This window comes from Orycteropus afer, unplaced genomic scaffold (assembly GCF_000298275.1).
Source record: "Orycteropus afer afer isolate SDZICR_OR568_19922 unplaced genomic scaffold, OryAfe1.0 scaffold00107, whole genome shotgun sequence".
NCBI lineage: Eukaryota > Metazoa > Chordata > Mammalia > Tubulidentata > Orycteropodidae > Orycteropus > Orycteropus afer.
The window spans coordinates 1,165,145-1,168,810 of record NW_006921694.1 but is presented as its reverse complement, the minus strand read 5'-3'; the positions used below and the strand labels follow the sequence as shown (position 1 = coordinate 1,168,810).

At 41.0% G+C, this 3,666-nt stretch overlaps 1 protein-coding gene across 1 annotated transcript in view; it reads right to left on the bottom strand.

Moving 5' to 3' along the window:
• The window catches only part of PDE8B (phosphodiesterase 8B), a 464,520-nt gene that overhangs the window by 122,584 nt on the left and 338,270 nt on the right, over positions 1-3,666 (bottom strand). The gene's annotated exons all lie outside the window — the stretch shown is intronic.

Sequence of the window (3,666 nt, the reverse complement as noted above, 5' to 3'; positions counted from 1 at the left end):
ACTTTGTTTGGCTGGAAACCACAGGTGTGGGTTCAATTCCAGACCTGAAGGGCAGCTAGGGGCCATAGTCTCAGTGGTTCCATCAGGCTCTATCCTGGCCAATTCTTTGAGAAGTGGATGGCCTCCTCCTCCTTCCTAGTCTGTCTCAGTCTGTAAACTGCATTGAAACCTGTGCACAATGTGCAACCCTGCTGGTGTTTGAAACACCGGTGGCACAGCCTCAAGACTCACAACAACATGCATGCCATAACAGTCAGACAAACTGACAGACAAGTCTGTCTCCCTTAACTGTTCAAAACCTCTTTGCCCTCCCCTTACCTGAGTCCCTGGCTGCTGCTCTGCTCAGTTGTTCCCTCTGGTTTCATTTTCCCTCCTTTTCCTGCCTGGTGGGGGTGGGGTTGGTCCCTCCCCTTAACTGGAACCTTGGCTGCTGCTCTGCTCTGTTGTCCCCTCTGGCTTTGCTTTCCCTCATGAAATCAGTCAATCAGAAAAGGTGAAATACGGTATGAGACCCCTATTGTAAGCCATCAAGAAAAAGGTATCATGAAAACATGATGGTTACCATGGATGGGTGGGGAAGGGAAGGTGTCTTAGGCTGGATTCTCTAGAGAAGCAAAACCAGTGAAGCTTATAGAGAAAGAGAAAAAGAGAAACTTATCTATCAGAAATAGCTCACAAAGTTGTAAAGGCTGGCAAGTCCCAAGTTCATGGGTCAAACAGCAAGCTGGAGGTTTCTCCTGACTCACACAGCTGCAGGGACTGACAGACCCAAGATAGGCAGGCAATATAGCAGGTTGATGACTTCAGCAGATGACAGATCCAAGATCAGCAGGTAAAATGGTGGATTGTTTGCTCACAAGACTGCGAAGGCAACAATCCCAAGATCCAAGATCGAAAGGCAATATAGCAGGCCCCTGGTTCAGCTCCAGGAACCAGATTATGAGAAGCTAGATGCAGGATCCAGATCCAACAGAGAGCCCTTAAGCCACTGAGTTTATGGTAATTTGTTACAACAGCAATAGGAAACTAATAACAAGACCTAGATGTAGTGACTCTGGTGGCACAGTGCCTAAGGCATTTGACTGGTAACCAGAAGCCTGGTGGTTCAAACCCACCAGGCACTCCTCAGAAGGAAGACTGGGCAATCTATTCCAGTAGTGATACCACCTCGGAAATCCAAGGAGGGGTCGCTATGGGTTGGATCTGACTTGATGGCAGTGAGTTTGGTTTTTTTTTAGATGTAGTGGCTGCTGAAGTTATTAGTCCAGTATGAGAGCAGGTTGTGTTTGTGTGTGTGTTGAGAGTATTGGAGGACAGCAGCTGCGAGGCTGCTATTGCAAGGCCACCACATATTGAGCATTGCCTTTGGCATTTTATTGATGACAACAAGCACTCCTCACACTGGTTATTACATCCAAGTAAAGGCAGGCCAGGACCAGTTACGGAAAAGTCTACCCAAAGGTTACTTGTAAAGTGTAGACATGGTACTTTCTAACAAATTATAAGAAGACCCTATCTCAACAAAGGTTTGGTGACTATACATTAGAAAAATGACTAGTATATAAGAAAAAAACTCATTGCCATCAAGTCAATTCTGACTCAAACCAACCCTCATTGGGTTTCCAAGGCTGTAAATCTTTATAGAAGCAGACTGCCTCATCTTTATTCTACGGAGCAGCTGGTGAGTTTGAACCACCAACCTTTTGGTTAGCAGCCATATGCCTTAACCACTACACCACCAGAGCTCCTTTAGTATGTAAGAGTGCATTATAGTTAGAATACCAACTGCAGGTAACTAGATGAGTATTTTTAAAAATATTCTCTTCCCATTGGCATTTATAGTATTTACTCTACAGTTCTAATGTATTTCTGTATAAATGTTATTCTCACAGATGGTTCAAATAATTTAGCACATCTCTTTCAATGAAATCACAGGTTCTGATCTGAATTAATAAGTTCTTTATTCTTTATCAAATACCCAGTCCTTAGCTTACGTCTATCAGAGTCTTCTTTGTGCACTTTGATTTTCCTTTCTCCCAAACAAATGTGCTGGGTAGTGAGAATTATGGTAAAGTATTTGAAATAGGGTGGCTCATACTTCAGATGTTGACATTGACAGATATAATATTTTTCCTTACCTGGATCACATGGTCATCACTTGTTATTTCTATGGCTTCATGACAGTGGTCTAATGCTGTAAACACTGAATTACAGGCCCTGCAGGTTGAAGAAGACTGCTGTTAGTTTTGCTATAAAACTATTGGGCATTTCATCTATTAATTTGTCAAACAGTTCTCCAGATTCATAAAGCCATCAATTCTTTTGACATTAGTACATTTTGAGGAAAACAAAACAAAACTCTTCTCTTTCAAACTAAATGAATAAACAACAACATATATGATATTAAGAGAAGAATTGCAATTCAACAGAATCTTCATGTCTGCAAAGGAGAGGGCAAAAAGAACTGGGTGAAATATGGCTGTGTATTTTGTCAATTATAGGACCTGGGGCAAGTTTTCATTCTCTCTGGTCCTCAGTTTCCTCATCTGTAAACTAAGGATGAAAATGTGTATTTTGCAGGTTGTTACAAGGATCAGAACAGTTCCTGTAAGGCATTTCTCAAAATGATTGCTTGGGACAATATAAGAATTCAACACATGGTAGCTACTGTTATTTTTAAGATCACAGAGTAATATTTCTTTGTTCTCTAAGGCTTTCAAAGGCCTTTGTTCAAAAGAAAAATAAATCATAACCAATCTTTTCTCATGTGTATAGCTGAAATGTCAAACCCAGAACCATATTTAATAGTAGCAAAGTAACCCTCATGCATTGTCCAACTTGCTTGTTATGGACATACCATCAGAGGGATCAATCACTGGAGAAGGACATCATGTTTGGTGAAACAAAGGGTCAACAAGGGTGTGGGTAACCCACAGTAGGCACACCAATAGACTCAAATATGCTGTTGATTGTGAGGAAGACACAGGACCAGGCAATGCTTCCTTCTGTTGTACACAGGCGCTGAATCAACGACCACTAACAGCAATTATCTTCATGAAAAATGAAGGATTGTAGTCTACTGAAGGATAGCATTCCCATGTTTGCAGAGATGAGTATCAGGATGTGAGGGTAAGTAAAATAAGTAGATCATATGGTTATCTGATTCAAAATGGCTCAAACCAGCCCATTTCAGCTCACTAATGCTTAGGATATCAATCTTTACGTGTTCCATTTCACTTTTGACAACTTCCAATTTTCCTAGATTCATACTTTGTACATTCCATGTTCCTATTATTAATGGATGTTTGCAGCTGTTTCTCCTCAGTTTGAGTTGTGCCACGTCAGCAAATGGAGGTCTCAAGAGCTTTATTTTATCCATATCAGTAAAGTTGGTCCTACTCTGATAATGCACCCCTTTCCTAGTCGTATTTTGAAAGCTTTCTGACCTAAGGGGCTCATCACCCTGCACTGTATCAGACAATGTTTCCAGGCTATTCATGAAGTTGCACAGTAATATATCAGACAGTGTTTCTCTGCTATTCATAAGGTATTCCCTGGCCAATTCTCTTTTTTTATTTATTGTGATTTGTGTGAAGATTTACAGAGCAAATTCACTTTCTATACAGCAGTTCACATATACTTTGTCTCATGTCATTGACCACAGTT